At 40.0% G+C, this 11,944-nt stretch overlaps 1 long non-coding RNA gene across 1 annotated transcript; it reads left to right on the top strand.

Annotated features, from left to right (window-relative positions):
* Positions 1-4,399: 4,399 nt before the first annotated feature.
* Positions 4,400-7,983, top strand: LOC120384776. The gene is made up of 3 exons (XR_005589100.1): positions 4,400-4,532; positions 4,842-4,924; positions 6,475-7,983. It is a non-coding gene; the product is annotated as an uncharacterized LOC120384776 (long non-coding RNA).
* The last annotated feature ends 3,961 nt before the right edge of the window (positions 7,984-11,944 follow it).

Genomic DNA, 11,944 nt, shown 5'->3' on the forward strand with positions numbered 1-11,944 from the left:
GTGTCCCCAACTCATGCCCCCCCACCCCCGGGCAGTTGCAGGGTCTGTGGATCCCTACAGCTGCACGTGTGGCTCTTATCACGGCCGGGCTGTGGCCCCCAGCTGGAGCCGGGTCAGGGTAAGAGGCACTTGGGCAGCTGTGTGGGAATCAGACCTTCCCGCCCTGGGTGGGGGACCCTCAGGGCGAGGACACAGGCCAGGGCCTGCTCTCAGCTCCCCACCTGGGGCAGCTGGAGGGTCTGTCCGCAGCTCCCAGCCCACTCCAGCTTTCAGCTTGGCAGGGGCCCTGCAGGAAGGGCAAGGATGGGGCCCTGCTCCCTCCACTTTTGGGAAGGCTCTGCTGCCCCTGTTCCCAGTACAGAGCTGAAACTCACCCCTTCACCTCCCTTGGTTTGTGATTATTACTTTTTTGACAGACATATTCAGTCCAGCATATGGGCATTTTTCTTAGAGGGCCTGGAATGATCAGACCCCATTTGAAACTCATACCAATTAAAAAAAGTATTATACTTAATTACAGTCTAATGATCAATTAAGATACTATTGATAACTTTGCATTTCTACAGCACCTGCCTCTGGATGATCCCAAGGTGCTTTGCAAACACTAAAGCAGTGGTTTTCAGACTGTGGACCATACATCAATCGTGGCCTGCAGAGAGCTGAATGACTGCATGAATACATGAAAAAAACCTAGAAATCACTCTTTGTGATTTCTCTATTTTCAAAGGAAACTAAATTCGGCAAGATGAACTTTTTTAGAGACTACCACATGATAATTGCTTGCATCTGTTGAACCACACTTAGGCCAGGGCTCCCTGTTTCATTTGCACATTCGTATCAGGGGTTAGTCTCTCTCTGGGTTACATCAGACTATGACTACCACAATTGTAATTCAGCTCTAGGGGTCTGATTCTTTCTGTTTCTAAAGTAGAACTCCCACTGAAAGCAATGGGTGGTCCAGGCATGAAGTAGTTGCTATTTGGGCCACAAGTGTGTTGCTCATAAGAGGAGGAGAGGGAGATAAACAACAAAACCCCCAATTTTACAAGGCAAATCTGTGCCATAATATTCTCCCAGCTATAAAGCTGCTCGAGCAGAGACAGATTGTGACTTGTATTAATGAGGACTTGGAAAATATTCTGACTGGTATTTTCCAGGTTCTCCCATTCCATGTATATTTATTCTGAAATTATGGACAGTAACTTCGAAGCAGCACATGTGTGGAGAGTGACCTAACCAACTTAAATGGAGAAGTATAATCATTTTGATATATTAGGTTTCAAAACACCATACCTTGGGCAATACCTCATCTGGAGGAGGTTACTGCACATTAATTTTGAGAGTATTAGGATCTGCCCACCACTATTTCAGCAGCAAATGCCATGGCAATAAAGAATAATCACTGCAGTAGTCATGCTGCTAGAGTTAGAGCTCCATCAGACTTTCCATTATAAATTCCCTCACAACACGCGTGCCCACCCTGCTTTTCAGATACTTGCAACTTGGTATTTTGAATTCATATTGTTCAGCAACTTCACATGCACGTTCACATTCCCTAGGAGAAATATCTTAAAATAAATATCATTTGTTTGTTAGGTTTGTTAACTGACAAAGTAAACCCAGAATTGCTGAAACAAAGGCCTGGTCTACACATAGTTTTTGAACTGATTTAATTATTTTGATTAGGAGTGAGATTTTTATACCACTAGTTATATTGGTACAACCTTTAGTGTGGACAGTTATACCAGTATATAGCAGTGTCACCAAATCTGCATTTTTGCCTCCCCTCTCCCCAAACAAAAAACATTTTGTGGAAAAAAAAATTGACGTGCTATAAGAGACAATATTGAATGAATAGAAGAAAATGAATCAGCAATGAATTGGACTAAGAACAGTTCTTTCCCCCATAAGTAAGCAAAACTAACCAGTCAAAACCATGAAGATATACTTGTAAATGAGTGGGATTTGTTTACAGGGAGAGAGACAATGTGTGTGTGTTGGGTGTTGGGTTGGGGGCGGGGGAAGCTCACTTTGCTCTTCTAGTTTGGGCAATAAAATGTGAACGTTCGGGCTTATCCACACAATTTTTGGAGTGATTTAACTATATTGGTTTAGAAAACCCTAGTGTGGATCCTATATATAAAGGAGTTTATATGGGTAGAGTGTATTTCCCCTAACTTCTCAGGCATAAGCTATTCTGTTAAACCACATTTATACCTCAGTTGCCAGTGGATGTCACAACAATTTACTGGCCTGGGAGTACACATTTGATCTCTCTCTCTCTCTCAAATGGTTAAGGTACCCAGCCAAACTAAAATGAACATAATTAGGGTTCCTAGCTCAGAATTCATGCAAAAAAGGAAACCAGGTTTCAGAAATACATTGTAATTATAAGGGAAAGCCAAAGTGTCAACAAGTAAAGAGTACAAAAGCTAGTAAGTTGACCAAAATAGGAGAATATCATTACTGTATGAACAAGACTAACTTCAATGCAGAACTTGTCAGATCTAATATCATAAACTATAAAAAACCTGATGTAGGGAATCATGACCCTAACTCCTCTGCCACATTATTTTTCTCCCACCCAAAGGAACCTAATTAATTAATTTCCACTGGAAAATGTTCTCCAGTTCTGTAATTAATAATGAGCAGCCACCACACTAATTCTCTGTTGTGGTAAGGGTGTGCAAGGTGATTAGTGAAGGGAAATTATAGCCTATTTTCCTCAGCTGCAATCAACTTTTTTAAATCAAGATAATGTCAAAATCTTTTTCATTTACATGTACCAAAACACAGCAAGCACTACAAAGACAGAATATATTTGCAAAATTCTTTGATAACTAAACAGCCTAGTCACTAAAAATAATTGTTTATAAAGGAACAATGTCTGTTAGGGTGCATTATAGGCCTACCAGAACTCTTAAGAATGAAGTCCTTCTGTTCTATATTAGTTATTTTGCTTGTCTTCTTGTGCTAAGGAAGAGATTAGAGGTGAAGTCCTGGCACAATTTTACCTTGGCACAGTAACCAGAACTCCACATCCAGGAAATCCTACAGTTCAGCGGTTTATTTTTCATTGCATACAAGTTAAGTTATTTGCTCATTACATTTACAACAGCAAGAATGACTTCTGAGTTAGGCAATTTCTGGTAGTTAATGACCAGCTATGTAGAGAGCCACTAGTTTGTCATTATTAGAATGAATGACACTCTCTTGTGGGCCAATCCTGCTTCTCATGAAGTGGATGGGACTTTAGTCATTAACTTCACTGGGAATAGCAGCAGGGATCTGTATGACTATTAAGTACTCCCTCTTAGGGGGCTACTAGTGTCATTAGCACTAAACCTGTCAGCAAGCAAAATTCCCAGCTGGGAGAATGTGGGTGGTACAGAAGGGTAGACTCACCTCTGGAGTACTCTTTGGTGGGTGTAACATAACAGGCTCTTTCCTCTAGCATGCCCTGCCAATGTTTGCTCCAGTCCTGCAGTGGCCTCTCTTCTCACAATTCAGCCTTCTTGTCACATCACTCTTTGTTACCCTTGAAGGGGTGGAACTAAAGTCCAACAGAAAAAGAGTCCAGTGTTCTTACAAAAGGTCTTCAGTCCTGACCCTGGGTCCCATGGTCCTTATGTCCTTTTCTTAAGAATTATCAGACATACTTGTCCCCTTCTCAGGGGCCTCATGCCACCTTCCCCAGTGACAGATAGGAGAACAATTCCCCCTCCACCAAACTGGGTTCCAGCACAGACAGCCTATAACCAGCAGCCAATGTCTTCTCCTTCAAACTCCTTGCTGCTGAATTCCTTTACTTTTTCCTACTTTAGCATATCAGCAGGCCTTTCCCACAGCCTCTGAAAGTTCACCTTCTCACAGGGCCAGGACTCTTCAATAGAAACCCCCCAAGAAAAATCCCAAAGTAAAAGTACAAATATCAATCCAATTCTTCCCTCCTCAGGCAGGATATTTCATTCCAATTGGTTCCTCAGTTGAACACCTACCAGGGCACTCTTTGTCCAGAAGTCCAGTTCCTGCTTTTTTACCAGGGCTCCTCATCACCAGAGCTTTCTCTATAACAGTATCTTCTCTGTATCTCTTTTTACTCACTCCCAGATTTTCCTACTCAAGAGAGAATCACTAAACTAACTCTCCCTAGTCTTTAATCTCTAAAAGTAACTGCAGAGTTTCTCTAAGGAGCCACCTGCTTATCTGTACTTCTCTTCTTTATAGTCAGCACTAGCTCCTTTCCCAGCTAGTCTTCCTGTCTTAGTAAGCCTAACTCTCTGCCCTCACCTCCAGGTGCAGCCAGGTAGCCTAATTGGCTGCTCAGGCCCTATTAATTCTCTCAGAGCCAGGATGGGACATATGCCCTATCACAGTGGATTCTGTTCCTTTTGCAATGCCTCAGATGTGCAAGAAGGGTGTATCTGCCCCAGGGAGTCAGGTGACATAAGATATTCGAGCCAAATTTAGCTCTGGAATAAGCAGACACAATTCTCATTGAATGGAGTGGTAGTTGTACCTATTAACACCAGGTCTGAATTTGATCCATTGATTTTTTACTTAAATTTCCCTAGAGCTTTGAGACTTCCTAATGTAAAGAATGAAAATGGCTCCTGAAAACGCATAGTAAAATGCATATAAAACCAATTTTGCTACTGTTACTAGGAAGCCAGCTTTCAGCAAAACTGCTAATATAATAAGGTGGAAAAAGCAAAACATAAGTTTTAGGAGTATAGTGTTAAAACTAGCTTTCTTTTTTTTTCACATGGGTAGAAAGAGGGAAGCAACTAGATATGACTTTTAAATAAGTCTTTAGCAATAATTCATTTTATATGCTACAGGTTTGTAGAAGAAAATGTGGTCTATTCAGCAACAGAGTGAATTGCAAGGACACATAAATAACAAAACTCATTTTCATTTTGAGGTAAGAAAGCTTAGTTTCTATAAACTAGTTTTATTGAGTTCTAGGCGTTTGACTCAAATATAGGTTAGGAAGCATCGTGCTGGAAAAGCACCTGCCTATGTGTTATTTTCCCAAGTTAATCCCCAAGGTTGGAACTGATTTTTGGTACCATTATTGAGTCAAATAAACATTGTTTAAATAGTTCTACTTTAAGTTGGGTTGCCCAGCCCCCCACAATGATATGTTCATAGCAAGGAAAGTCCAGGATTCTCATTTGCTATTTCACATCCTGCTTACATAGAAAAGAAATATGAGGAAAGTGTTTAATGTATTTTAGCTTTTAATGCAATTTAGCAGCTGGAAATAATAAAGGGAAGCCAGCAGTCTGTGTCCAATCAACTCCTTAGGGACCAACAGCAAGTGCTCTCTGGACTGCAGTTTGGGAATCACTGGTCTAAAACATTTTGATCATAGGGTTTTTTTTTCTTCTCTAATTGATGTGGTATGCTGTACACAGAATACATGATCCCGTGGTACAGCACACAAAGGCACTCCTGTGGCATGCCCTCATGTCTTATCCATACAGACATCCCAAAATCCTGCCAATAAAACCACCATACCACCCCCTAGAGTACACATACCATAAATTATAAAATGCATACCTGCAAAATCATACCATTATAAACAAGGTTCTGAATTCTGTTCTGTCTCATAGGTATAAATCTATGGTGACTCTGTTCTAATCAATAATTTTTAATTAAATGTAATTCTGCTGTGTCAGGGGCCCTCCACACCTGCAAATAGAGGGGAAGGATTTGTGCTTACACTCCTGGCATATTCAAATTCCACTTCTGCAGAGAAGGGAGAATGAGAAAGGTAGAACCTGCCTTGAATTTCATTGAAAACTTTGAGTTTCTCTAAAACACATACTCCTTTCCTGCAAGACATGTAGCATTTTAAAGCTCCAGGACTTATTTTCCCCTCCTCCCAGGGCAGAAATCATTGGTAAATGTGCAATTCACATACCAAAAACACAGATAAAGGGTCTTTCATTTAACAATTCCAAGTTATTTCATACAATGTAAAATTAAAGGACGCCTCCTATAAGATGAAAGTCCTTGTAAACAGTCTGCCTTGATGGCATTCATGCAAAAGCCTCTTTTCATTGCCTTGTTTGTACACCTTGTGAATATAGCAATACATCAACAAATGTTAAATATAAGGACTTCAAAATAAGAATAGCAGCAAGCTGTTTATTAGAGATTCAAACTTTGGCAAATAAACCCCTCCAGGCGTCTCTTGGAAAAGCTTTCAGAATTACTTCTGTTTTCCTGCTTGGGATGAAAAGCTGCCTATTGGCTGCCAGTATTTGTATATTTGTATATTTGGACTATCTGTAGTTGATTCTGAAAGCACAACTGGTTCAGGAGAGAACATATTGGTGTGCCCAGAACAAAGAAAACACACACTTTAAGTACTCACAGCCTTTTGTACCCTACCACAGAAACTTTACTAAGGATGGAGGGCCTAGACATTTTGTAAAGTTCACTTGTGTGTTTTGCTCCCTCCAGGGACAGAAAGAAGTTGAGTTGGTCATGAAGAGAGTAGAGGGCTGGACCTCTAACCTACAGAGTCCACGGATCCATGCCAAACCCATTGATCCCAAAGCTGCCAGCTGGATTGTCTTCTCTCATTGATGATCCATGGTGTCCACAACCAGCAGAGCTTTCTAAGAGACTTACTACCATTTTCAACCTACCCTTCTCTAGCTGCCCAGCAAAAGCCATAGAAAACATCCTGCACTTACAGCAACACTGATTTCCAGCATAACCTTCCTGAGCCACGATCACACACAACTAGAGCAAATACAATGTGAGCCAAAGGCTTAGTGGAACAGGTGAGCACCATTGCTCACCCTATGTTCCCCCATCCAGTCCATCTCTCCTGCTCCTCTCTGCAATTTTTACTGAAGCAATGGCTCTTACTGTCCTCAGTCAGACAAAATATCTGGGTAGCAAACAAAAACACAACAAATACAAATAAAACACAATACTGTAGTTGAATTTCCATTGTGATTTCTCCTTTTACTTTAATTAACTTTAGGCTTGCAAGCTTTAGGCTTGCTAGGCAGTTCTACTGAAAATTATCCTATGCTGATTGTAGGTTCCAGGCCTGAAACCTTTTCTCACAGCAGTAGTTCTCACTTTCACAACTGATTCCATTGACTTCAACAGAGCAACTCATGTCAGTATGAGTGTATTCTCAAAATTTGGATTTATCATTCTGAAATTTTCCACATTATTGACTGATTGATTAATATTTGAAAAACCTCCTTTCCCCCAAGTGGGAAGGAAAGATAATAAAGGATTATCAGTTAATGAATTATTTTTACTCCAACATTTTTGTCTAGTATTTTAAATATAAGCCCGTGTTAAAAGTTAATAACCAAAGTATTCATCTCTTTTATCTGAAGCATTTTGTTGCAAATGCATTTAATTTATCAACACTACCTTATCTAATCTCAGCAATACTATTTAGATTATGATGATACATGACCTGGACAGTAGATTATGTTATTTCAGATTCTCACAGAGGTTGTTTCATAACAAATTGACAGCAGTTGAATTTCCAGCTTAGCATAAGGACTTATCACTTGGCATTAAATTGGATTCTGTAATTTAGAGCTAATTGTTATATATTGATTTACTACATAGAATCGTTTATGCTGTAGGAAGACAGATATAAAAAGACTCCTGGAATTATTATATGAGTTATAATGAATTACCCTGTTAATATCCATTTTATTGTTGTTTTTAAAGGCAGCTTTTCCTGCAGTGCCGCAGTTTATGTACTATAGGAATATAGCATTTTCTCTCTCCACTGCTGCAGCACAGTATATAATAAATTACAGCATATTGTCCCAGCCCAAAGTAAAGGGGAGATAATATTTTGGCTCTTACCAATTAAAATTAACAACATATGCAACCATATATTTACAACATTTCAACTACATTTTAAATAGGAAACATACCCCACTGAAATTGCAAAAGGATCCCACTTTATGTATATAGATTGTTCCTGCTTTGTGCCTTTTGCCTCATGTCTTTTACATGTTCAAATGTTATGGGGAATTGCAAATTATAATTGTACCCTCTTGTGGTGAAGCTGTTTGGGGGTTTTTTGTTTTGTTTTTTGTTTCTTCCACAGGAAAACAAATAGAGTTTCACTGTATTCATATTCATTACTGTTAAATTCATTCCTTCTATGTAGAGATGGAGTATTCTGGCTCCATTAGGGCCAAGTGTGAAGCAGTCAGGATACGGGAATAACATCTGCAGCCCTTCTACAATGGTTATGCCAGTGTTTCTCAAACTGGGGTCGCCGCTTGTGTAGGGAAAGCCCCTGGCGGGCCGGGCCGGTATGTTTACCTGTCCCATCAGCAGGTCCGGCCAATCGCAGCTCCCACTGGTCGCGGTTCGCTGCTCCAGGCCAATGGGAGCTGCTGGAAGTGGTGCGAGCCGAGGAACTTACTGGCTGCCACTTCCAGCAGCTCCCATTGGCCTGCAGCAGCGAACCACAGCCAGTGGGAGCCGTGATCGGATGGACCTGCGAATGGGGCAGGTAAACAAACCGGCCCAGCCTGCCAGGGGCTTTCCCTACACAAGCGGTGACCCCAGTTTGAGAAACACTGGGTTATGCAAAGCCACTGGAACCACATAAACACAAGTCCACAGCCCCTCCCTCAGAGTGACACCAGACCATCCCTAGCTTGCTCCCAGTGTGGCTGGCATTGAGACTCTTACAGCAACACACAAAGGGTCCTATACATGGGTGCTCAGCACTTAGACCCTAATCAGGGTTTAAGTGGTGAAGTGGGCTATGTGATGGTCCTCCTAACTTGGGTGAATTTCACCCAATCAGAGAAGTCTCTTTACCCAGCACCAAAATGAAGCCACCTCTGAAGAAGAACATAGTAGTTATTATGACTCCAGCAACCCAACACAAGAGTTTATGGATAGAAAGTAAAGCCTTCATCAGTGTGCTGAAGATTTCTATATAATATGTTGAAGATGTCTTCCCCACGTCTCTGCCTCTCAAACCAAGCACTTCCTTGTCTTTGCTTCAGCAATAATGCATTCAAACATCAAATGTAAAGTGTGTCTTTCTTTTAAACAACAAGCAAACATAATGAGGTGAGTCAATAATATCAATTATCATTAGCACTACAAATTTGAAAGAGGCAATTTGAGTTCAATTACATTAACTCTGAAAACATACAGGTGCTGAACACTTTGTCACAGGTTTAAGGTAAATGGATGGTCTTTGTAGTTTAGAAAAAGAAGAAACATGATTTTGTTGAAGGCAAATGACTGAAGAGATCATTTATGTTTTCAGAGAAGGGAGACTGCAGTGGGGGAGGGGAATTCTTTTAGGACCCAATCCTGTTTAATGTGGCACATTAAATGGGAAGTTAGTGAATCTACAGTCCCCTAGCTTGCTGAGTAGGAATGTTCTAAGTGGACATGGCTGCAGCTCACCAAAAGTTCTGTAGTGTGCTTTTACATACTCCTTGGCTTGCCACGCACTCATGTTCAGTGTAGACAAGCCTCCCGATTTACCAAGGTATTTAGACATCAAAGGATATAGATAGATGCCTAGTGAAATTTACAAAAGTACCTAAGCATGTTAGGTTCCTAATTTTAATTGAAAGTCAGTGAGAGGCACCTAGCTCATTTATGCACCTTTGCTAATCCCACTAGGTGCTATCCGCATCTTTTGGTGCCTAAAAATACCTTGGCAAGTCTGGTCCTTTTTATCTTCCATGCCCATTGGCTTTATCCTCACAGGATACATCAGCAACTTGCAGGATCAGGTCCTACATTTTAATATAAATATTTTCTTATAAATGATTCCTGATTCCTGTTCCTCATAGCATCTTCCAAGCATATATTCACTACCAACTTCTTGAAAAGAGAGCATACATTTACTTTAAACCTGTGTACTTGATTCAGCTATCTGTTCAATATGTGTATTTCATTTAACTTCAGCTGATTTGAGATACCTCATTCTCTATTGTGAAGCACTTGACTTTTCTCATAAATGTGTAATTTTCAACTTGAAGAAACATGTGCGCCTTCGGGGAATGATGTATTCTCTTTCCCCATGGTTTTTAATTTTGTTTACTTTGTTAAGTAGCCAACAAGAACATGCTGCAATATTGTACCAGACTCCTGTCAGGTCCAAAGCATATATTTTACATGTGAGAACTCTGAAATTGCTATAGAAATGCAGTGCAGCATAACTGATCTAATTTATGTCCAAAACATAGATAGATAGATAGATAGATAGAAAGGAGGATTGCAGCAAATTGTTGTCAGTACATTTGAACTGTAAGAAGCCTGTTAGATAATAAATCCAGGGCTGGCCATATCTTCATTTGTTCATTAGGTACTCAGTTTAAAAGAAAAAAAAATCAATACTTGTTCCTGTCTCATTTCTGAAGAATAGTGTTGAGCCATCTGAGGTCTAGAGCTCCTTCAGGTGAATGACATGCTCAGGTAAAGTTCAGAACCTCAATATCACCTCAGTTCATTTGGAACATCAGTCACAGGATTCTGATTTCTGACAGAAACAGAATTAAAGTGGAGGGTGGGAGGAAAGCATGGACTGTGTATCTGCTGTGAAATTGCCTCACTTCTGAAAGGAAAAAAAAACATTCGGTCCAATTCTGAAGTTCTGCAGCAAAACTCCCATTGTACGATCAAGTTCATTATTGTCCTAATAAATTACTTAATTGTGGATATGAATAGAGATAGCCTACAGATAGATAAGAGAGAAAAAATAGATAGATAGGGCATAGAAATTAGATAGGCTAGCTAGACTGTTAAGTTTTGTGACCAGAAGGATACAGTGTTTTACAAAATGTTATAAAGTTATACATTTTAAGTGTTTACACCAGATTGGGCTGCACATATGAGCTCATAAGCGCACAGACCAAGGAGGTAACAATTCCTCTTTAGAATCATTGGAATCATTCCACCATTGGAAAGCTATCTGACAGTGTTTCAATTTAAGAAAGGTATTGACAAATTGGATTTGGTCTAGAAAAGGGCATTGAAGAGGACTGAGGTTGTGGAAGGAGTGGTCAATGAGAAGAGGCTAAAAGCACTTGAGAATACTCTGTAGAAGATTATCATTGGAAGGGAGATGGACTGAAGATCTAATAGGAGTTTCCCATCTCTACATTTTACAAGTCTGGTCCTCCTTTTACCTAAATGTAAATGGCTACAATGGAGTTACTTTACATTTAGGTAAAAGGAGGACCAGACTTGTAAAATGTAGAGATGGGAAACTCCTATTACATCTTCAGTCCATCTCCCTTCCAATGATAATCTTCTACAGAGTATTCTCAAGTGCTTTAGCCTTTTGGAGCTTTAGCCAATGGAGTTAAGAGTGTAAAACTGGCATGGATGAGAACAAAATTAGGCACCATGGCTAATTAAAGAAGACTTCGACTATAATCTAGTCATCATGTGACAATAGCAAAGGAACTCACAGTGTTACTTCCTAAAACTGAGCAATGAACATTATTAGAATAAGGAAAACACTTCTCTCTCTTTTTTTTTTCCTGGAAGGTTTTAACAGTCTTTGCAGGGATCAACTATGTGAGTGACTATGTCAGCTGAACCCTGAGGCTTATGCATATATTTTGACTAATGCAGTCTTTAGTGTCCTGAATTCTAACACCATCACAGCTCCATGCAGGCTGCTGATACAAGACCAAATCACTAAGTCAGTGTTATAGTCATATGATGCCTAGTACTGAGGATTAAAATGCCTGTTTCTGAGAGGTGAAAAGGGAATACGTTAACGTTTAATACATTAAATCATCCTTCTAACTGGAACAAAGCTATAAACAAAAACAATAACAACAAAGTCCTAGAGGAACTAACAGATTCAGTCTTTATCTGGCAGAGGAGAATATGCAATTATAAAGCTATCAAGGCTCTAAAACCATAAATATAATTAAGAATAAAGATG

Source organism: Mauremys reevesii, linkage group 16 (genome assembly GCF_016161935.1).
Source record: "Mauremys reevesii isolate NIE-2019 linkage group 16, ASM1616193v1, whole genome shotgun sequence".
NCBI lineage: Eukaryota > Metazoa > Chordata > Testudines > Geoemydidae > Mauremys > Mauremys reevesii.